The 24786-nt window shown below is 42.0% G+C and overlaps 1 long non-coding RNA gene across 2 annotated transcripts in view; it reads right to left on the bottom strand.

Moving 5' to 3' along the window:
- LOC125180378 (uncharacterized) overlaps positions 1 to 24549 on the bottom strand; it is a 91412-nt gene extending 66863 nt beyond the window's left edge. Inside the window, exons 1-2 of one of the 2 annotated variants that reach the window (XR_010829518.1) lie at positions 21612 to 24549; positions 7706 to 7782 (exon numbers count right to left, since the gene is read on the bottom strand). This is a non-coding gene — a long non-coding RNA (uncharacterized lncRNA). The remainder of the gene's footprint in view (positions 1 to 7705; positions 7783 to 21611) is intronic. The other variant, XR_010829519.1, reaches the window with a different exon arrangement.
- Between the last annotated feature and the right edge of the window lie 237 nt (positions 24550 to 24786).

The raw sequence follows: 24786 nt of genomic DNA, 5'->3' as shown, positions 1-24786 counted from the left end.
AGTTTGATTAACCTATTTCTAATTATCTTTTTCTCCCCTGCAGGTGTGGTCAACTTGCAGTTCTTAACGAATTCTGCTTGTAAATCATGCTCAAATCTGCCACATTCTCTCTTCAGCAGGTGTGTCTTGTCACTGGCACCCAGTAAAACAAGTTTTCTAATAGTCTTCATTTCATCCAATTTGAACTAACATTTTCATGTTGTGATAACATATGAGATGAGTTAGTGAAATTTCAGTGATTCAGATCTTCCACATTTCTTTCCTCCAGATAATCAGTTATATTTCAACAGATGACAGATTAGGCTGATACAGTCTACAGTTATGTGTATTTAATGTTTGCTACTGTTTCTCTTTTTCCTAGTTCTTTCATCTTACATTATACTGAATTGCTCCAGTTCCTTACTCTTCACTGTTCCTGCTTATATATAGTTACTATATCTGTTATTTTCCATTCAACACCACATATGAAAGGATCTAAATGTAGCAACTGTAAGAACTGCAATTTCACATGCTCGTAAATAATACATTTGCTCAAATCACAATTTATTAGCTAATAACAAAAATTTAAATGTCTGGCAAAAGCATTTAAAAGCGATTTGCTGCTGGATACTGACATTTTAATACTTGAAATTAAAGGTTGGGGTTTTGACTAGGAATCACTGGAATAAACTGAAATTGTTAAGAATTTTAAGGAAACAGATTCTCATCTTGTTTTCCAAGCTGATGAAAACAAATTATATTTTATAAGCATTGAGCCTTGGTGCCTTTAGCATATGCTGAAGTTTCACAAAGGTTTCATAACACGCACATATATTCATGCCACACACAGGAATAGTAAAAATTTTTTTCATACATACCTACCTTAAGGATCAAAATCTGATTATTGCATTTCATATCCAAGAACCCAAAGCCCTGCCTGTAGCACCAGTCACAGAGCCAATCATTTATGGACTGGATCCTTCTATTCTGCCCCACGTCACCACCCCATAACAGAAGGAAGGAAGAGAAAATGATTTGTGCCCCAGACTCTTTCACCAACTGTCCCAAGGCCTTGAGATCTTTCTTCAATTCCCTCAGACTATGGGATGCCGCTTCCTCCCCACCTATCTGGAAGATCAGTAGTGATCAGCAGACAGCATCCCATGGGAGGGACCCCATGTGGAGCAGGAACGTGTTCCAGGGCACTAGAAAGAGGCAAGCATTGGGACCACCTTCAAGACAGGCAAATCAGAGGATCCAAGAAGCAACCAGCTGACCAGCCGCCCCTCCTTATCTGGGAAGCCTAGGGGCTACACCTGCCTGAAGATCCCTGAGCGGCACACCAAGGACAAGGAGATCTCTGGGAACATCCAACCTTGTCAAGTTCAGGTGTCCCTCAGGACAGAGATTGTGTTGCCTCTCTGGACACCTCTTCTGTCTGAGCGCCCTTGTGAGAACAAACTTTTCCTTTTATCCATGGGGATGTCTCCATCTGCAAGCGTGGCCTTGGGGGTGCTTGCCTTTCCACTGAGAAGTCTCAGGCTTCATCTTCTCTACACTCTCCCAGTAAACAGCTATAGGCAGCAGTCGGGTCCACCCCTGCGCCTTCTCTCCCTAATTCTGACGCAAGGAGTTCCTTCAGCTTGCCCTTGTATGCCGTATGCCCTAGGCCCATGCTGTCCTGAATGCCCTGGGCTGGGCACACTACACTACACACACTACACGCACATCAGAATCTTTCTTGTACTGGGAACACCAGAAGGGGATGTGGGAGTCCAGACGCAGACACTAAATTGTCCCCAAATAAGACAGGAAATTGTTTTTTTTTATTATTATTACTATTTTTTTATTGTTATTTATTGTCTGGTCTTGGAAGAGCTCTTAATGAAGCTCTTATTCATTCATTCTTCTCTGAATGAACAGTAACGCTGCACTCCACCTGAAGTCTTCTGCTTCTTCAGAGGAGCAGCCGTCTCCCTAACAGCTTTGACTGATCCACTGCTCTTCTTTGTGCAGCTCACGGAAGGTGCGGCTTCCCCTTCAAGCAGCCATGGCGCAGCCTTCTCGTCCTCAGACGGAGACATCGCCGGGCTCCAGGGCCCAAGGCCCACCGTGGCTCTCTGAAGGGTTCCTTCTGCCGCCCTGGTGCAGCATCCCAGAGGAAACCAAGTCCCCTCTTGCCCACTCCTCAGGACTCCGTGCAGAAGAGATGACACCTCTGGACGAGGTGGGGGTGGGGGATGGAGAATGGGGGACAGGAAAGAAGGCCACCCTGCAGGCGAGCCAGCAGGATGGCTGTGTTATTTTGAGGCACAGAGGCCGGGGCGTGCATATGAAGCAGGTCAGGTGCTCCTGCGATGCCACCGATGGGTCTTGACGGCAGGGAGCCCTGGCACGTCGACCTCCATTGGCTCATCTGGAGGTGGATCCACCTCCATTGGATCTTCATCTGGAGGTGGATCCACCTCCATGGGCTCCACAGCATTAGCTGCAGTGCAGGGCACTGCTCTTTTACCACGGGCGCCGGACCTCTTCCACTTCCTTATAATAGGCAGTGGCCTCCTGCTCTTTGCATTGAGGAATGAATCCTCTCCGGACCCACGCAAGGGTGGGCAGCCTCTGCTCCAGGTCCTCGTCCTCCCATCCATGATGGCTGTCGTCAGAGGGCCTGGAAGCTCAGCGAGTGGTGGGCCCTGCGCAGGGGCATTTTATAGGGCCCGGAACAATACGGGGGGCAGATGCCACTGTGACATCAGGAAGCCTCTGTGATGGTGGCCAACGCATGGCCAAATGTGGCTGTGTTGGGAGAGGTGCCTGTGGCCTGAAAGACGCCTTCATCAGGAAGGAGGAGGAGGGTCGAGGGGCAGAGGGCCCCTTTCCTGGGGATGGCTCTCCCTGGCCATTTTGACTGCCAGAGAGACAGGCTGCCCCTCGGGCACAGGGCCTGCCCTCCAGCTCCCCTCCTGTGCCCTGGCCTCCAGCCCCCTCCTCATCCTGTGCCTGGGCTCCCTGTGCCACAAGATGGTGGCAGCAGTGTTTCCGGAGGGGCAGGGCCTCCACTACCCCCATGCCACCGACCAGGCTCCCTGCAAGTGGTGCAGCCCCCCATGCTGACAGCAGCTGAGAGGGGGCAAAGCACCCAGACATCCTGCAGATGGGCAAGAGAGGCACGGCCAGGCGGCACCAGGTCTCCTAGCAGTCAATAAAAGCTCTGCTGACGATCAAGTGCTGCAGGAGCTCTTCTCAGGGGCCATCTCCTACACCTACCCCTGCCCCCACAGCGTGAAGAGGTGCCATCGCTTGTGCCTTGAGGCATGGGGGAGGAGAGGGCCTGGTCTCTGTGCTGCTGGGCTGCCACAACATGGGCAGTCTGTGGGAGGGCTGCTGAGGTCCTGGGGGCCTGGAGGTGGAGAGGTGGTAGGGGTCAGTCTGAAGTTCACCCTTGCTCTCTTCTCTAGTGTTAAGGAGAAACCTTCTCAACATTTTTGTGTCTTCTCTGCTTCCACGTTCAGAGGAAGAGTTCTCCTGTCTGGTTGGAAGAATCACCAGTAGCTCCTGAATGGGAGCCTTCAGGCACATTTCCAAGGGGAAGCTCCTGCCTGCCTAAGACACCTAGCGCACCCCTCCCTGCTCAAGCAGGGTCACTTACTGCACCTAGCCCAGGACCACGTCCAGGCAGGTTTTGAGTATCTCCAGGGAAGGAGACTCCACAACCTTTCTGGGCAACTTATTCCAGTGCTCTGTCCCCCTCACAGTAAAGCTTTTCCTCATATTCAGAGGGAACTTCCCTTGTTTCGCTTCATGCCCGCTGCTTCTCATCCTGTATCTGGGCTCCACTGAAAAGAGTCTGGACCCCATGCTCTTGACACCCTCTCCTAACATATCTATATACACTGATAAGATCCCCTCTCAGTCTTCTCCAGGCTCTACAGGCCTAGCCTGTTATGCCTAGGCACCTTTGCAAAACTTTACTGAGAAATTAATTAAATTCCATTCTTATTTGTAAACCTCTGCAGGATGATGTTTTCTAAGGGCATCATTTGCTATAGTTTTCTCTTTAGCGTTGAAGCATCACCCATTAAAAGGACAGTTATGTTGTGACCCAACATGTTGTTGTTCTCATGTAGCTGCAAGGGTCTGCAGGGTGTTCAGAGGCAAAGTCCTTGGCCTGTATCTGAATTAGGTTTATGTGTCAAGGGTTTGGTAGTGGGGGGCTGCAGGGGTGGCCTCTGTGAGCAGAGCCCAGCAGCTGCCCCATGTCAGATCAGAGCCAGCTCCTGCCGGCTCCAAAAGGGACCTGCTGCTGGCCAGAGCCGAGACAGGCAGCGATGCTGGTTGGGCCTCTGGGAGAGCAGATTTAAGAAAGGGGAAAAAAAATCTGCTGTGCTACAGCAGGTGGGTGACAGGAGTGAGAAGCAGCCCTGCAGCCCCCAAGGTCAGTGCAGAAGGAGGGCAGGAGGTGCTCCAGGCACGCAGCAGCAGTTCCCCTGCGGCCTGTGGAGAGGCCCCTGGTGGAGCAGGCTGTCCCCTGCAGCCCATGGGTCCCACACGGAGCAGATCTCCACGCTGCAGCCCGTGGAGGAGCCCCCGGTGGAGCAGGTGGATGTGGCCTGGAGAAGGCTGCAGCACCTGGAGAGCCCCCGCAGAAGCAGGCCCCGGGCCAGAGCTGCAGCCCGTGGAGAGGAGCCCACGCCGGAGCAGGGGAGCTGGGGGGAACTGCTGCCCATGGAGGACCCGTGCTGGAGCAGTTTGCTCCTGACAGATGGACCCCATGGTACGGAGCCGTGTGGGAGCAGTTCTTGAAGAGCTGCTGCCTGTGGAAAGCCCACACAGGATCAGTTCGGGAAGGACGGCATCACAGAATGTGAGGGATTGGAAGGGACCTTGAAAGATCATCTAGTCCAATCTCCCTACCGGAGCAGGAACGCCTAAATCATGTCATGCAGGACACAATATTCTAGATGTGGTCTCACCAGGGCAGAGCAGAGCGGGAGGAGAACCTCTCTCAGCCTACTAAGCACACCCCTTTTGATACACCCCAGCGTGCCATTGGCCTTCTTGGCCACAAGGGCACCCTGCTCGCTCATGGACATCCAGCTGTCCACCAGGACCCCCAGGGTCCCTCTCCCCTTCACTGCTCTCCAGCAGGGCAGTCCCCAACTTATACTGGTGTCCGGGGTTGTTCTTGCCCAGATGCAGGACTCTACACTTGCCCTCATTATATTTCATTAAGTTTCTCCCCACCCAATTCTCCAACCTGTCGAGGTCCCGCTGGATGGCAGCACAGCCTTCAGGCATGTCAGCCACTCCTCCCAGTTTAGTGTCATCAGCAAACTTGCTGATGGTGCCCTCCATTCCCTCATCCAAGTCATCCATGAATATAGTGAACAACACTGGTCCCAGTACCAACCCTTGAGTAACCCCACTAAATACAGGACTCCAACTCCACTCCGTTCCATTAACCACAACCCTCTGGCTTCTTCCCTTCAGCCAGTTTATAGTCCATCTCACTATCTGATTGTCCAGACCACACTGCCCCAGTTTAGCTGTGAGGATGCTGTGGGAGACGGTGTCAAAGGCTTTACTGAAATCAAGATACACCACATCCACTGCCTTTGCATCATCTATCCACCCGGTTATATCCTCATGAGAGGCTATCAGCTTGGTCAAGCACGACTTCCCCTTGGTGAAGCCATGTTGACCGCCCCTTATGACCCTCTCATCCTTGATATGACTAGACACAACACCAAGGAGGAGTTGTTCCGTCACCTTACCAGGGATGAAGGTGAGGCTGACCAGTCTATAGTTAACCAGGTCCTCCTTCTTGCCCTTTTTGAAGACCGAAGTGACATTTGCTTTCCTCCAGTCCTCAAGCACCTCTCCCAGTCCCCATGACCTACCAAAGGTGATGGAGAGTGGCCTAGCAGTGTATATCCCTTTGGCCAGCCTGGGTCACCTGTCCGGGCTCTGTCCCCTCCCAGCTCCTGCTGCACCCCCAGCCTCCTCGCTGGCAACTCTAAATATCACATGTAAAGTTATGCAACTCTAAATATCACATGTAAAAACTAGCAAGAACAAAAATTTCTAAATCTGGATCATTGAGAACTGCATGCACCCAGATTATGCAAGTGGATCACTTCATCTCATATTCATATTCATATATATAAGCTTTTCAGTGCTATTTAGGCCTAAGGACAAGCAGCAGTTAAAAGGTCAAGTCTGGTGCTTCGTGTGGTACATCAGCAGGAGCAGGATTAAAAACATACAAACAAAAAGTATAATAAACTTAACCATGATGTGTAGCTCTTAAGTGTCTCACACTCACTGATATCTGAAGAAGGTTTTAATTGCACTTGTAGTTAACTTCTTGCAGTTAAGCCATAGAGCAATGGTCTGGTTGTGATCAAGAGCAACACAGGTAGCTTAACCCAGACTTAATACACAAAATGTCTGTGGTTTGACCAGAGGAGCTTCTTAGAAGATAGAGGTGAGAGTCTTCTCTTCCTCCCAGGACTTCTGGTAAGTGAAAGCTCTTTGTGGAAACTCTCTGCCAGGTCAGTCTAGACAATGGCATTGTATAAATATTTGGTGTGTACCACAACGTCCATATATGTAGTCAAGTACACGACTCAAACATACACCGGTTGAGACACACAAACTGAACAGCCTGAAGTAAAGGAATGTCAAAGTATTACTAAACTTATAATTTTGAATCTCAATTGTCAAGACCAATTTGTATGCCTCTCCTTTTCTTCTCTCCTCTCTTGCCCTTTTCCATACTTTAAATGTAAGCAAAAGCTATAAAGTTTCATACTTTTAATTATTTTTTTTCTCACCAAAAGCAAAAATACCTCTGCTTCAGCTTCCCTCTGAGAATGCTGAAATGATGGCAAAGAGAAATACATCTCCCCAGATACAAAAAGCTGTGTGACATGAGTGAGTTTACCTCTTTGACACACCATAAAAAAAAAAAAAAAGTCTTTAGAAGCAGTTCACGTAACTTCAGGGCTTATGTTTCAAGTTTTTATACCTTTACTCAAATACCAAGGTCAGCATTGCATTTTTCATTCCACAGATTCCATTCCCAGCTTGAATGAACACTGAAAGATTTTATATCCTGCAGTATCATCATGACTTATCCTTCAGGGACTTTTCTCTCTTATCAAGGCTCAACCTGGCAACATGACTAAGCACTGTCTCTATTAATTTGCATAAATATGCAAGATTTTCTGTCTCTGTGGTTTGCACTGAGGGCCAATGAAGGCACTGGGACTCTTGACAGCTGACTGATGATTTAGTCAATTTTGAAGTAACTATCCCCATCCTAGAGAATGATGATGCACAGCAGAATTCCATATGCTGCTGGCTTGTCTGCTGCCATTCTGGTGTTGATGATCAGTTTGTATTTTTATATTAGAAAAGATTTTAAACACAGTATCATAGGTCTAGTATACTATGAATCATGAATGTTTGTAGAAATCATACCTGTCTAAATTATGGCATGACCAAAGGCAAAAGTGAAATTGATTGTGTCTATTTTTCATACAAGTTTGGAACATGCAGATTTGAATTTACATCAAAATGGCTAAAACTAGTTTGCTGTAGTAAGATTCATCCAGCAAACTTCATCTTTGACTTCTTTTGTGCAGTAAGACTAGCACTAATGGTGGGTACAGACATTACATTACCTAAAGAATTTTATCTCCCTATCCAGAGTTGTACTTACCACTCAACAGCACTGCTTGCTTGTGACTGCAAATGCATCAATTTATGTTCCGTTAAATGAAGGTCCTGTATAACAAGCTAAGAAGAGAAGGAGGAATGGGTGGAAGAAGAAGAAGAAAAACACTGGGTTGGAAGGCAGTGAGTAATGATTAAGATGAGTACCATATACAGTAACAGATGTGCAAACATACTAAGTAATATGGATGCCAGAAAAGACAAAGTCGATGGAAATGTCATAGCCAGTAGGATAAAGTCCAGGCACCTTTTTATGTATCAGCCAGCACATCAATTTTTAGTGAGTTTGACATTGCATTGTTTGAATAGGCTCTTATGTCACAGATAAATATTCAATGTTTGTAATATAAGGCAGCCTATAGAGAGAGATTTATTTCCTCTTTCAGTGAAAAATGGCCAACTAAAGCTCATCATTCACCATTTAAATGGCCACCAGCCACCGACTAACAGCTAGCCCATTTGATCAGAGAGTTGTAGCTTACTGATATGCAGTCATATTTCATGGCAGCTGCTGACTGATAAATAGAAAGAAAACACAGGGCTCACAAGAGGGCTTTTGACAGTTGCTGCCATGAAATGTTTTCATTTGTCACTGTGACAGTGAACAACAAGACACTGACTGAAAAAGAGGGCATGAGAACACAGCTGGCTTCAGCTAACTTTCACTGAACCCTGATATGGAAACAAATAAACACTGTAGGTTACCTGCAGACATGCATAACAATGGATACAGTCCCAGTTTCATTAAAATCCATCTAAATCTAAAGGATTTTTTTTAAAATCACAAAATTTCTTATGATTTTTGCTTTAATTATTTCCCAAGTACATTTTCCATATTCTTTCCTTGCTTTTGTCTATTCCATGACATCTAAACATATTTATTTTTTGAAAACAAATTCATTTTGCATTTCTAAGAAAAACCTTTCCCATTCCAGTTTAACAATGCTTTTTTTTTCTTACTCCTGAAATCATTTCTAATGTAATTTATTCTCCAGATAATGCTTAAATCAATGAAAGCAATAACTTTAACCAGATATAAAACTACGACTTAAACATGAATAAAGCAACCTTATTATCTTAGAGTATTGTTAGCAACATGCCAACTGCAGTATAATATTTAGACGCATTTCTTCCATGTTCTTTCCATTACACTTTCCTTAGAAAAAACATTATTGTAGCCCTTACATTTTCAGTGATAATATGTTGGTGAAAAAATAGGTCAAGATGAAAATATTCAAGTCTTAAATCAGAAAAAAAAATATAGTGATTAATAAGCCATCCTTTAGGATAGGATGGGATGGGATGGGATAGGATAGTTCAGTTGGAAGTGACCTTCAAAGATAACAGAGTCACAGAATGGCTTGGGTTGGAAGGGACCTTAAAGATAATCTAATTCCAACCCCCTGCCATGGGCAGGGATGCCACCCACTAAATCAAGTTGCTCAAAGCCACATCCAGCCAGGCCTTAAACACTCTAGGGATGGAGCATCCACTGCATCTCCAGTCAACCTGCTCCAGTGCCTCACCACCCTCTGACTGAAGAATTTCCTTCTAACATCTAATCTAAATCTCCTCTCTTTTAGTTTAAAACCATCCCCCTTTGTTCTGTCATTATCTGTCTCATTAAAATTCGCTCCCCTTCTTTTTCATAAGCTCCCTTTAAGTACTGTAAGGCTGCAATAAGGTCTCCTCAGAGCCTTCTCTTCTCCAGGCTGAACATCCCCAGCTCTCTCAGCCTTTCTTCATAGGAGAGGTGCTCCAGACCTCTGATCATCTTTGTGGCCCTCCTCTGGAGATTGTCCAAACATCTCTTGAACACTGACAGGCATGAGGTATCAACCACCTCATTAGGAAACCTGTGCCAGTGTATGACCACCCTGACGGTAAAGACATTTTCCTCATGTCGAGCCTGACTCTCCTCCCTTGGCACAGTTTTGCGCCGTTCCCATCCTGCTATTGGTGACCAGGAGCAGAGACGAGCACCTCCCTCTGGTCTTCCCCCCTCAGGGAGTTGCAGAGAGCCACAAGATCATCTCTCTTCCTTCTCTTCTCCAGATGAGAAAACCAAGTGTCCTCAGACTCTCCTCACAGGACATGCCTTCCAGCCCTTTTACCAGCTTTGTCGCCTTCCTCTGGATGTTTTCAAGGACCTTAAGGTAGTATCTGTATTGCCTTTTGGCAAAAAGGTAATAAAAAGAAACTGCCTGAGATTATTATGCTCCTGACCCTACAGCTCTGTCTTTCTTGAAGCACTCCATACACTGAAAATCATGATTTGCCACAGGCCAGAAATACAGTGGATAGGAAAAACTTGAGCAGCAGTTCCAACAAACATTGCTCACCTAGTCATGGCCCTGAACTTCAAGCTAAAAAAGTCATGAAATCTCAGAATTGGTTAAGATTAAGCTTTGGTTTTAGTAAAGATGACAATATCTGGAAACACGACAGATCATATTAATAATACTTTGCTGTTTATAAGTTCTCAGGAACTCCCTCAGCTGTCTTCAAGTCTCACTCCCTCTACAATTAAGCTTCTCAAGAAGTGGAGGAACCAGATACGCTCTCCAAGGAGTTGATCCACAGAAAGGGCAACATACAAGTGTCTAAAGCATTGCATGTCACTGGCCTAAGCAACTTTTCAAATTATCATCATTATTCCGTCAATGAAAAATGTGTCCATTTTATTTCTTCATATACTTGCACCTCATGTTCCCATTTCCTCAAATGATTCTACTTTCCATCTCCTGTACCTGTATCTCCCACACGTTCATCAAAAACTGTTTTGCTCTGCACTCTTCATTTCCTTGGGTCATTCACTGTATTAGAGCCGCTTTCCATTCCAAATGGGGAGAAAATGGGGAATAATTTCTCCATTTCAATAAACACTTCAGAGAAAGCCATTTTAGAATATCAAATTGCTCCCAGGAGCACAGACCACTTTTCCATCAAATAAAATCTGATTTAGTAAAGGAACTGGAATTATCTTTAATAGCTTTATTTAGTAGCTGATATATAGCAAAAAGGAAAAAAAATAGAGGGAGAGAAAGAAAAAAAAGCTATGTGATCAACTTCTGAATGCATCTGTATCTTGATTTTCACTTATCTCACTTCCATAAAGAAACTGGGCTTGGAGCCAACTTTACTATGTGAAATGACTTTTCTTCACATTCAGCAAAAGCTGTCTTGATAGAGAGTCTCAGAAGATTATAATATGAATTCAGCCTTCCTCAGACATGTTACTCATAACCTGGGGGCATTTTCTTTTAAATAGTGTCAAAATCCAATAACTCTAATAAAAGGTGTAAATTCCCAGTACAAATTAATGTGAAGTTTAAAACCCACACACACAAAAAGCAGCCAACAATACTATATTGCAAGTTACGATCCATTGCCCAGAGTCTGTGATTAGTCAACATCTCAGTGTGACTATGATGCTTTTCTCAGTTGTGGTTACACGATCAAAAGTACAGATAATTCTTCAAGATTTCTCATCCTTGGATTAAATGCAAGTAGATCTCAAGAGAGAATTGTGACCTGGCTTACTGAATTATCAGTGAAAATAAAAGGCAAATTCAAAACAGTCAGAGAGCTTCATGCTCCCAAAGCAATTGAACATAGCCAGTTAATTGCTCCACAGAGCAGCTAATGGCCTAGTTCAGAACCTGCCTTCCCAGCGAGCAGCTTGAATTGCAACCCCTTGCATTGCTGGTGGAGGATCTGCCTCCACCAGCAAAGACCGATTCTATATTTCCCAACGCCAGGGCACTGTAGGAGCCGGTGGATCCCTGGGGCCAGGAGCATGGGGTCTCCCCTGAGAGGGCCAGGCACAGTCTGGCAGCCAGGGTCTGTCCCACTGCCCCAGCCAGGGGCAGGGCAGCTCCTGCCTGGGCAGCTCCCCAGGGAAAGGGACAGGCCGAGTGTCTACCTATAGGTGAGTTTGGGCCTGGATCAGTAAACATCCTACCGTTACCTACTCGAGTAAAGAGTCCTTCTCCATCATTTTTGTAAGATCCCTTTAACTATTGAAAGGCTGCGATGATGTCACCCCCCAGTCTTCTCTTCTGTAGGCTGAACGGCCCCAGCTCTCTCAGCCTTTTTTCATAGGAGAGGTGCTACAGCCCCTTGATCATCTTTGTGGACCTCCTTTGGACCTGCTCTAAGAGGTCCACATTCTTCTTGGACACAGTACTCCAAGTGGAGCCTCACCAGGGCTGAGTAGAGTAGGAGATATGTTTGCTTGCTATTTCAGCAGTTTGCCTTATTGTTGGTGCCACTGGCAGTCTTGCTCAAAAAATTTCAAGTACTTCATTCTCAGAAATGAACTATATAGATGTAAGCAATGGGCATCCAGCAGACAGCAAATTGAAATTGCTTCACTAGACTTAGTGACTTAGCTCTGCAACATAATATTTATCCAATCAACATTTTTGTGTTGTTTTTTTTTTTTACTCTGTTATGTTTCCACTTTAAAATATATCTGCCTCATTTCTGCAGTTACATGAGAATTGCAAAGTCTCTATATGTTATTTTTAAAAAGATCTAGCTAAATGTATACTCTGTTCCTTTGGAGAATGAAAGATTTTTGCTTAAGCCTCAGCTAAAGCTACTTTTCTTCTACATTAGTCTCTAACATTGATACAAGGGGATAATCTGCAGCAGAGTCAAAAGCATGACGCATAATAATGGCAGAAGTGTTTTTCTTTAGCTTCAACAACAAAAACAAGCAATAGAGACAGCATTTCTTAACTTCTGATTCAAAGATAAAATATTCAAAGCAGCCAGCCTGGGTGTTACAGTTGTGAACATGCACCTATGTTATCAGCAGAAATGTTAAACCAGGAGCTTAATGCTTATAAAGGGATTTCACTCACTTTGGTTAGCTTGTTGAAACAGAGCTCCACATGACTTGGTAGACAATACTGTACCTGTTAAAACTGCATAAGCAGTTCCTTCAATATATAATATTTTTCCATTTAGTATGTTTTATTACTAGTGAATGAAGACATTCATTCTTTTCTCTTGGTTGCTCTTCCCAGTTGTAACTGATTATCCATCTGAAGTGATGGTGCAGCTCCTAGAGCCACATGAGTTTCTGTATTTTGGATCTAAATCTTCATAGCCATCTTCTCCTCTTCTGAGGTGGCAATAGCAGCCACCAGTGGAACACTTAACACCTTCATACTCTTGCATACTCTGAACCTATTCATACTCTTGCTTCTCTCCTTCAGAGTCTCTACAATTTGATTACATCTGTCCTAGAAGATCAGAATGTGCCAACTGCTTTTACCGTAGTGATGCTGGTTCCTTCATATTTTGCTGATGCTCAGAAGTGAAAATATGAAACCTTGAAAAAGACAAGTAAATATAGGCCAGCTTCAATGAAATAAAAACATCAGTATATGGGGAAGATCATTAGTCTACTGAAGAGTAAAGTCATCTTATGGAAACTGTTTCCTCCCACTCTGCCTTGATTTAAAATGCATATATTCTCACTTTTTGCTACATTAGAGTAATGTAAGCAAGGTTAAGCTATTTCTCTGCTGCTACTCCAATGAAGGTTTTTCAATGATTAGACAATAAGACAGGCTGCATGCTTTTCACCAACTTTGAACTAAAGAAAGAATCAATACAGCTACTTCACATCTTTTCAATATAAGTATTCACATGGCCATTCACATACATGACACTCAATCAACCACTTCATTTGATACTCAACCACAGCACTAATCACCAGCTTTTTTAATCCCTATTCCCAATTTCATAATTAGTGATGCTTAGGAGCATCACATAACTTAATACATATGTTGTAAAGAGCTGGTAATGTAACTATCACAGACCTTCCCTTCCGTCTTGTGTCAGTTGAGGCCAGCATGACACATAAGCACTCAGCATATGTATCATTGTTCAGTGACACAAATAGCAAGAGGCATATGTCAGCAGCATCTGATTTTCATTATTGCACACACCATTACTCGCTTAGTTTGTTGCACTAGCATCTAAGCCCTTAAATTTGCAAACTTGCTCTCTCCACTGTACATTCATTGCCTTTTGCTGTCAGTTCAGCTTTGTTTGGTAATCCTCAGCACTAGCTAATTGCTTAGTCTCTTCACTATCTCTTCATTCAATGAGTTAAACTAAATCGAAACTGCCACCTTTAAATTATTGTTCAGCCTTCACACTTAGTTATCAGCAATACATTAAAATGCTATCTCCAATCTATTCTATAAAGTTTATTGTTTTAATTAAAATGTTCTTTTTTTTCTCTAAAGGAGATGATTGTTTTCCCCTTGCTGCTCACTTAAAAAAAAGTTTCTAATTATCTATTATGAATTTTTGGAACAAATTCACTTCAGTTGACTTACTCCATCCTAGGGTCATTTCTGTGTATGTACAGCTAGATATGCTTTATCAGTGAATTAGACTTTTCTCCAGTGACAACTCTCGGACATCATTCTCAAGAAGGACTGATCTCATAGTTAAGGTAAAAAACATGAACTATCACAAATAATTTAGCATGGATATAAGAAAGGAAGGCATTACAATACATATATGGATAAACAATGCTTTCATATTATGAAAAAAACAATAGCGATGATAATGTCAGTCATACTTGTAAGGACTTCTTTATAATCATGGAAACTTCATAAAGAAATGGCCACTCACTTTTACGGCAAGCTAGTGCGTATATTAAAAGGAAGGAAAGGAAAACATGCAAAGTTAGCTGAATCTTCTTAGATTAAAAAAGTTACATGTCATATTACACTCATATCAAATGCAGCAACTTTGAAATTAGGACTAATGCTTACTTTGTTCCCAGAAAAATCCACATAGGTCTATCCTATCAATAACATAGGAAGTATTTTGTAGTCTTCCTTCTGCTCAGCAAAACCAGAAAAAAATAATTACTATATTTCTTATTTAAGCTGACATTTTGTTCAGTGGAATATACCATAAATTACATTTCCAGATGACACATCAACAGAATGTGTCACCAGATGCGCTGGCATGTAAGTGACTCTGATGATTTCTCTCACTGTCTTTTGTCTGGTGCTAGCTTTTGACTAGTTCTTCCTGACCCTCAATTGTTGACCAAGCTGAATGAAGAAAAAAGGTGTGATTGGATTTGAAAAGGAATGTTAGTGGCAATCAGGATTGTTTAGTTCCTGAATACGAACTAATCATAGAATCATAGAATATCCCGAGTTGGAAGGGACCCATAAGGATCATCAAGTCCAACTCCTGGCACCGCACAGGTCTGCCCAAAAGTTTAGACCATGTGACTAAGTGCACAGTCCAATCTCTTCTTAAATTCAGACAGGCTTGGTGCAGTGACTACTTCCCTGGGGAGCCTGTTCCAGTGTGCAACCACCCTTTCGGTGAAGAACCTCTTCCTGATGTCTAGCCTAAACTTCCCCTGCCTCAGCTTGACACCGTTCCCACGGGTCCTGTCACTGGTGATAACGGAGAATAGGTCACCTGCCTCTCCACTCCCCCTCGCAAGGAAGTTGTAGACTGCGATGAGGTCCCCCCTCAGCCTCCTCTTCTCCAGGCTGAACAGGCCAAGTGACCTCAGCCGCTCCTCATATGTCTTCCCCTCTAGGCCCTTCACCATCTTCGTCGCCCTCCTCTGGACACTCTCCAACAGTTTAATGTGCTTTTTGTACTGTGGTGCCCAGAACTGCACACAGTACTCGAGGTGAGGCCGCACCAGCGCAGAGTAGAGCGGGACAATCACTTCCCTCGACCGACTAGCGATGCCGTGCTTGATGCACCCCAGGATATGGTTGGCCCTCCTGGCTGCCAGGGCACACTGCTGGCTCATATTCAACTTGCTGTCAACCACAACCCCCAGATCCCTCTCTGCGGGGCTGCTCTCCAGCATCTCGTCGCCCAGTCTGTACGTATAGCCAGGGTTGCCCCGTCCCAGGTGCAGGACCCGGCACTTGCTTTTGTTAAACTTCATGTGGTTGGTGACCGCCCAGCTCTCCAGTCTGTCCAGGTCTCTCTGCAAGGCCTTTCCACACTCAGCCGAGTCCACAACTCCTCCAAGTTTGGTGTCGCCGGCAAATTTGCTCAAAACACCTTCTAGTCCTACATCCAAATCATTTATAAAAACATTGAAGAGGACTGGCCCTGAAATGGAGCCTTGAGGGACCCCACTAGTGACCGTCCGCCAGCCAGATGTGGCCCCATTTACTGCAACCCTTTGAGCCCTGCCCGTCAGCCAATTGCTCACCCATCGCATGATGTTTTTGTTTAGCTGTATGCTGGACATTTTGTCCAGTAGGATCCTATGGGAAACCCTGTCAAAAGCTTTGCTGAAGTCCAAAAAGATCACATCAGCTGGTTTCCCTTGATTGACTAGATGGGTGATCTTGTCATAAAAAGAAATCAAACTTGTTAGGCAGGACCTACCCCTCATGAACCCATGTTGGCTGGGACCAATGACTGCATTGTCCCCCAGGTGCGCTTCAGTAACTTCAAGGATCAGCCTCTCCATAATTTTACCAGGCACTGATGTGAGACTGACAGGCCTGTAATTGCTAGGGTCTTCTTTCTTACCCCTCTTGAAAATTGGCACAACATTTGCCAGCTTCCAGTCCAATGGGACCTCTCCAGATTCCCAAGATCATTGAAAAATAATTGAGAGAGGTCCCGCAATGATGTCAGCCAGCTCTTTAAGCACCCTGGGATGAATCCCATCCGGACCCATGGACTTGCATGGATCCAGGTGGAGCAGCAAATCCCGCACACGTTCAGGGTCGGTTGGGAGTTCGTCATTCCCACTGTCATGGTCCTCCAGCTCAGGGCACCCTGGGTCCTGAAGCCCATCATCAGTGTTGAAGACAGAGGTGAAGAAGGCGTTAAACGTCTCTGCTTTGCCTATGTCATTGTCTGTGAGGAGACCCTCCCCATCTAGTAGCGGACCTATGTTTTCTTTGGTTCTCCTTTTTCGTTCACATATCTGAAAAAAACTTTTTTATTGTCTCCCACAGACATGGCCAGCTTCAACTCTAGCTGGGCTTTGGCCACACGAATTTTCTCCCTACAAACACGAACAACGTCTCTGTATTCCTTCCTCGTCGCCTGACCCTCCTTCCAGCAGCTGTACACTTCCTTTTTTCGCCTAAGCTCCAGTAGAAGTTCCCTGGTCAGCCAGGCCGGCCTTCTGCCCCGCTTGCCTGACTTCTGATATTTTGGAATCGCCTGATCTTGTGCTTTTAGGAGGCAGTGCTTAAAGATTGACCAGCACTGATGGACGCCAATGCCTTCAAAAGCAGTTTCCCAGGGGACCTTGCTGACTAGTTCCCTGAGCAGCCTGAAGTCTGCTTTCCCCATATCCAGGGCTGAAGTCTGGGTGACAGTTTTCCTTCTGTCACCGTAAATCCTAAACTCAACCACTTCATGGTCACTATGACCGAGACGGCCGCTAATTGCCACGTCTCCCACAAGACCCTCTCTGTTCTCCAGCAACAGATCTAGGAGGGCACCTTTCCTAGTTGGCTCTCTTAGCACCTGCACCAAGAAGTTATCATCCAGGTGCTTTATGAACCTCTTGGACTTCCTCGTGTCAGCTGTGTGGTGATCCCAGTTGATGTCTGGCAAGTTGAAATCCCTAAGTACCAGACTAAGAACTAAGTACCAGAATGCCTGATAAAAAATCTGTGTAGGATGGAAACACCTTTAAACACTGAAGACTCGTATCTCAATTTCCAAAATGACAGATCCAAACCAGCCAGTTGTTCACACAGATGCTTGACTATGCAGTCTTAAAAAGGGGGGGCATTACACATTTATAGTAAATTAAGAGTCCTTCTGTAACAAAGAGTCCATCAGGATTAACCACATATGCTAACTGCCAGCTGCTGCTGTTTACCATAGAATTTTAAATCTTATCATGTATGTAATCTGAAATTAAAAATCTGAATTTAAAAATCTCAGATCTCCTTCTGGAGGAAAAAATAAAAATTAAAAAAAAAAATCCACTTTTCAGTTCTTCCCCTGTATTTAATAACACTGGTAGAAACTCAGGAACATTATGAAACACCATCTCACAAAGAGTGAGGCTACTGCTGCACAGACACCAGACATTGTTTCTACAATACTTGGAAGTAAGGAGCAGTCAGAAACTGCTGCCTTTTAAAATTGCTTCTATCAAGACATTTTTGCTCCCTTAACAGCACTTAACAGTGCTGAGAAGGGATTCCAGCCCTACAGAGCAACAAAAGTGAAGTTTAACACTTATCTTTACAGAGAAAGTCGTAGGTGGAAAAGCAGTCAGTGATGTCATTGAACAATTTACAATACAAGAGATGACAATACCAAAATTAAGAGCAAAAGGAATTTTAACCCCATATCCAGAATACTGCTCAAATCAAAGTCTTTTTTGAGGAATAGAGTTGATTCTTTCCTCATGTTAGTTTTTTCCTCCAGCAGTCTGAGGTACGAAATCAGACTTGTACTTAACCACTGCTGACATGAATTGACAGTGCAATGCAATACTACATTATCTCAGCTTCAGAAATCATTTGATTGAGATTGTTATACAGACACTTTCTAATTTCTGCCATTTTTTATGGTGTAATGCTCACCCTTCCCTTACTTCTCTGGCTCCTAAATGTGGACACTTCAGCCTGATGGGGGTTAGTGCATACTTTGCTGGTAGTAATATCATTTTGTTGACCTATAGAAAGATGGTGAATTTTTACTCAGCTAGAATCCACTTTGAGTCATTTCTATGTTGTTGGTTGTTTTAAGACTCAGGTTGCAATTTACTACTACAGTCTCTGTGAAATTATGGTTGTACCATACAAAGATCAGAAAAGTAAAATAACTGGACATAGTTACCCATGAAGTGAGAAGAGAAATTATTACACCTAAATCAAGTAAAACACAAAGCTCCAGAGAAGTCAAGTCAAGCTCAAACAGAACAAGCCTGGCAAATTCAGAGAGAGCAAGCCTCATATCTGAGAGCTGGCAAATTTAATAATGAGCCTACATGCTAGCAAAGGCATTGACTGAGCTATGGGATCACAGTATGTATGGTCAATGTATGTATGCGCTTTCTGTGCAATATTGTCATCTAATATCTCTGAACAGGCCAGATTTCTAGAGTGGTGTTCACCTTCTCCTGCATCCATGCCAAGGTTGCACAAGCCATATTATGTTGTAAAAAATAAATAAATAAATAAATAAATAAAAATAAAAATAACAATAAAAAATAAAAAATAAAAAATAAAAAATAAAAAATAAAAAATAAAAGGAAGTTAAATTTATATTTCAGTTTTGGAGTAGATCTCCAAAAAATAAGGTCAAAAGAATACAGTCAAGATGGAGAACCATATGAACAGTTTATATTGTGCATGTGGATAGTAGTAGAAAGATCTGGAGACAGGAACGAGTGCTTATGTAGGTGAAGCTTTTAAATCCAGCCCCTTCAGAGCAATAATCCCTATCTTCAATCTCCTATTTTTATTCCCCAAGGTTACAGCTGTGACACCAAGTACGAGCAAAGTTTTGAACTCCCTTGGCCTGATGAACTAAAGCATCCTGCTGTTATGGCTCTATAAGGAACCACTTTTATTATGTAACATGCAATCAAAACTAAATCATCACAGCACACTAAGTTTAAACCCTTTCTAGATATTATCATCATCACAGTGCTGATTAAAATCTTGTGGTTTGAAATGACTGAAAAATTAAATAAATAGGGCTGTATTCTGTTAGCATTCAGTTCTTAAACCAGGAGTCCTCAAGTGTGAGGAATTACTTATTTGCAGAAGAACTAAATAATGCACCAGTAGGATCCAAACTTGTTATTACCTAATCAATCTGGATAAAATTAGGTGATGAATTAATATGGCAACTTCATGTTTTTCAAGGACAAGTGGAAATGAAGCAAAAAAATCAGCATTTGCTTGGAATTTATCCATTTAGAGAACTATTAGGCAAACTGCTTGCACATTCATCAAATATTTTAATCCTCACTACCACTGCTGAAATACATCTTTTTCAAGTACAATTAGATTTAGCCATTGTTTTGATCATGGAAATATTTTTAAATAAAAGGGAAATAATGAATTCCTTCTCTAGAAAACATCACTCTAAATTGATTTATGAAGCTTCCTATCAGTGCTAAATAAACAACAGGAGTTTTTTTCTCCTCAGATGATTAAGCATTTTGTTTGAATAAATGAAACATTATATTAAGGTTCTAGAACAGTTTCCTAACTTTAGGCTTGACATTGACATTCTACTTAATTGCCATCAAGAATGATGTTCTCTGAATAATTAGTTCAAATATAATTAAAGAGCAGTCAAAACTCCTTAAAGATGACATTTTCTAAAGTCTTTAAAAAAACAAACAAACAAACAAAAAAACCTGCTCCATTCCTTCTTCACCCCTTCTGCAGTCCCTCATTGCAGCAGGTGAGAGACAGTCACAGACATCACTGAAGTTTTCTTTTGCTTTGCAGTCTCTGCAGGTTCTTTAGCTTGTATAGCACTCAAACATGTTTTAATCTTTCCCATCTCTTTCATAAATGGTTTTCTTTTGGAATATAAAACACTCCTGATTGTCTACTTGATTAAACAGATATCATGATTTGGCTGTTATTCACATCCCAGTAATTGAAATCTTGTCGTTTCCATCATTTTCCCTTCCAGAGTCTAAAATACACCTGATTGTAAACCTATCGTATAGCCTATACTTCCTCTTCCCTGCTCACTTAGGGTCTTTAGTTGGTTAGGTAACTCTTTGGTTGGTTAGCATTTGGATTTGATTTTTTCTCTAGCCCAACTTATCTCAAGATATGCAGTGAAGAAGGTTTAGTTCTTGTAGCCAAACTTCACCCCCACTACTTACTACAGTTGTTATTATTAGTGTGCCAATACATATTAATTAATAGGATGCCTCTTCTCTACCTTTCATTTTATTTCTGAAAGAGAACATACAACGAAGAAAAATTTGTTTTCTTAGCTACTTATCTGCACAAGAAATCAACTATATGCTCTTTAAAATGACAAGTTTTACTTAATTCATGCTCTGGTCCACTTCACTCCTTGCTGATTTTTTTCTGTCTAACATTAGAACAGAGGAGCTTTCTCATTAGTCTGACTCAGACTGTTGAAACTTTTGCTTAACATACCTAGTATTACTCAGCACACCCAAATTAACTCGTAAAATCTTGTGACCAGTAATGTATCAGACATTAAAAGAACATCATGATGTTATGTTTCCACTTTCAAATAAATATCAATTCCTACAAATATGGTTGTAGGCTTCTGAATTAGTGGTGCTGCAGTGAAGATTAATCACATAAAATTAATGTGCAAAGAGCAGGTATCTTACCTATTTCTAATTTCATTTTCTATCAGGTGTCCCAGGAGTTATTCAAGTTTTTGAGACTCAAAGAAACTAAAGGTGGAAAGACAGACAAAGACAGGCATCTTTGTGTTTTAGGTACACTAGTGATTATGGATTTTTTTTGAAATGAGCAGTGGTATAATACCATACCTTGCAAAACTGTAGCCATGAATTTGCTCAACAGTCTAGATATACTGGATGATAATTCAGAAGATCTGGGTTCATATGTCAGCTTAAGCATGCTTTTACTGCAAAGACATGGGTAATTCATCTTCAATGTTCCTCACAGTTTTTCTTACTGTATTCCACACTAATATTTTATTATTTCACATCAGTTTGAAAGATAAAGACAATGACCAGCAAGACACTTGCACTGTGGAAAGAAGCAGCCTTAAATACATAACATGCTTTTTATACACTCTAACACAGATATAAGGATGAAATATCTACTTCCTAAAATGCTGGTCTTTTTCCTATTGCCATATTATTTATGCATGCACACAATTTAACATTATCAGAAACTTACAGGAGAGAGGAACTGCAAGATCTTAGAAGGCTCAAGGAGTGCTATTTCTAGACTCATGGCCTCACACATTCAACCTTATTATATAATGTTATGTTCTTTCGTCACAGGGTCTGTGTGTCTGTCAGTAAAGGATTAGGGCTTGGAAGCCTACAGAGTGCTGCTTTGGAAAATGAGCAAATGGAGTAGCAGAGCTCTGTGTTCTCTTGCTGCTGGATCAGTGAGTTCAAAAGATGTACGTGGCATTCTTTTTCCAGTGAGCTCCTCAGACATTGGTTCAACATGTTTAACCTGTGTTTATCAGCAAAGCAACTCCTTGAAGCAGTTAAATACATAGTAAACTGAAGCAGGGGTTCTAAAAAAAAAAAAAAAAACCTATGAGGCTTGTTTTTCAATTAAGAAAAAAAAATGTACATATTAAATAACTGCAAATAAAGAAGTTATAGAAATTTAAATATATTGAGTCCCTAGTAATGCAGTAACAGATTTTTCATCTTGGATGAGGTCATAAACAAAGCTTTTTAGTCTAATGCATAACCAGCACATCCTAACTTGATCTGAATTTATGATACCAGTTCACTTTTTAGCAGCACAATTTTAAAAATACTACATGATATCACCACCAACAGCCCTCACACAAGAGAAGGACAACTTTGTCAGATACTGGGTCCCTACTCACGTCCCCCGTCCACTCCAAAATGCACAGTTCTGGTTCATTGTTGAGGCATATTGGCAGATCACATCAGCCTGGACACCACCATTTTGAACACAGCATTTGTTCTCTGACTAAGAAACATTCACATACAAGCTTCTACCAGTCTGGCACCTAGAAAGGGAATGTATTCAGTGAATTCAGAAAGTAAATATACACATTTATCAGGATCTATGCTCTTTCCATACAATCCTGGGAAACCCAACCCATCAGCTAATTTTAAATGTCATAGTCTGAGAAATATATCATTCAGTATGAAGCACTAGTTATACATAATAATAGTCTAAGAATAGCATAATCAGGACCATTCAGGCAGTTATTTCTGTAGATTGTGTCTACTATACCAATTCCAAAAAAATAATTTTACAGAGATTCTACTATTGGAAATTTAGAACGAAAGTTGCACAAATTTAGAATAAGAAATGTGGTATTACTGAAACATTATTACAATTATTTTATACAGATGGCTTTTCTAATGATGGATCTATGATAGACAGTGATTAACACAAAGCCATAAATTGATTGTCCTTCAATTGCACTATTTCAGATCAAGCAAAAAAAAAAAAATGTTAGTCAAAAAATTAAATTGCTAAGTTTATCTTCTTTAGAAAAGAGATGTAATATTACAATTAACTATAAAAGCAAACCCCAATGCACCAATTTTTTAAAAAAGACCTAGAGTTTAAACTTACAGTCATATCTGTTGCTGTACATTTTTCTTTACGCGTTCAGATGCTGCCTGAAAAACAACAATAATTTACCTCAGGGATATATGGATTATTCTGTATGATTCCTCTTGGCCAGATTTTGTTTCTCTTAGAACCAAGCAAAACAAACAAAAATTTGGCAGAATACAATCCTATAACTCATATTTCAAGGTATTTACAGAAAATATACTGGGAAGTATTAAGACTACATTATTTGTTTTTGTTTTGTTTTGTTTTTTAAAAAAAAGAAGTCTTTTAAGGTAATCAGTAAATTTACATAGATTAAAGATCTATATCTTCAGTAGAAAACACAGGTTCTCTTGTTTTTGTTAAATGAAACATACTCAAGTGGAATAGCTGTTGAGCTGTTGACCTTATCTTTCCTCTTCATCTCCCTGTTTCATTTTATATGTTGTCCATAAATCCTCATTGCACAGTCAATACAGAAACACCTAAAGAATGAGTAAATCTCTAACCAGATAAGAGGGGGAGAGGTGGAAGCACTGGAGTGATGAATAATGTGGCTGCTATGATTGTACCAGAAGTGAAGCACAGTTCAGGACTATCCCATATCACTTTAATCAGCCCCTTCAAAAAAGAAGGAAAAGTAGTCTATTAACTGTTGGTTCTGGTGTTACACATTACGGCAATGTAATCAGCATTTCTGTCTACCACTGATATACTAGGGTAACTGGGGGAAATCTCTTCTTCCTATTGTAAAAGCTGAGTAAGATCCCAAGTAAAATGTATGGAAAGAAACCTCCGTTGTCGCAAAGGGAAGCTTCCTAATGTTTCAATTTCCACTATCACACTGCAGGACAATGGGACACCTTACAAAAGCAGAACGTGTAAGTCACCAGGAGATTTCAAATGGCTCCACAATTGCTAGTAAAATAAAACATAAAAAATCTTACTCCCTCTCTCTGAGAAAATACTCCGTCGTAGTATTCTGAAAGCCTTTGCATGGAACATTGATCCCATAAAACTGCAGCCCTTCTGGATATCAGTGCAATCATCACACAATACATTTTAACAGCCAAATTATTTTTATCCATCTTCTGGATGGATGGCAAAGGGAAGCAGTGCCACAAAGGGAGGTCGCCCTTAACTGCAAAGCAATATTATGGAAAGGATAGGTGGATAGGAAACAGATATTTTCATGCCTGTTCAAAGTTGAAGTTTCAGAATGTTACTAACACCTTATCTCCAGTTCTTGTTAAACAGCTCTATATTACATGACATCGAAAAAACTCATTCCTCTTTGCAAAAGACTGCAATGCCTTTTTCACAGAACAGCTTCCCAAAAACAGGCATGTCCACAGAAGAATCACCAGCTGTATTGCTCAAATACGACAACAGAATTGAAAGGGGTTAGGAAGGAACACCATACACAGCTTCACCTTATAATGGTAAAGTGCAGAATTACAGCACTACCTCAACATGCATCTTTCCCCTACACTTCACTCCCTGTGACATTTTAAGACATAAAGAAAAAAAAATGTACACACATCATCTTTGTCAAAAAGACTAACTGTACAACTCTTCCTTTCAAACTGTACAAAAGCTTTACAGTGAAATGTTTTAGGGCATATGAAATGACCAGCAGTGTACTTCTGTTTCTTCAGGCACAGATCCTTTCTAGAAAGTCTTCTGAAAACAGAGAAAAATTTTATGTTACACCAGACTATGTAGTTCTGGTAGCAAACCCACAGTATATACCTCTTTGCAACATCACATACCGTACATCTCTTTGTAATAT

Source organism: Anser cygnoides, chromosome 2, assembly GCF_040182565.1.
Source record: "Anser cygnoides isolate HZ-2024a breed goose chromosome 2, Taihu_goose_T2T_genome, whole genome shotgun sequence".
In the NCBI taxonomy this organism is placed as follows: domain Eukaryota; kingdom Metazoa; phylum Chordata; class Aves; order Anseriformes; family Anatidae; genus Anser; species Anser cygnoides.
Note: the sequence above shows the minus strand (reverse complement) of the source record. Positions and strands in the feature narration are given on the sequence as shown.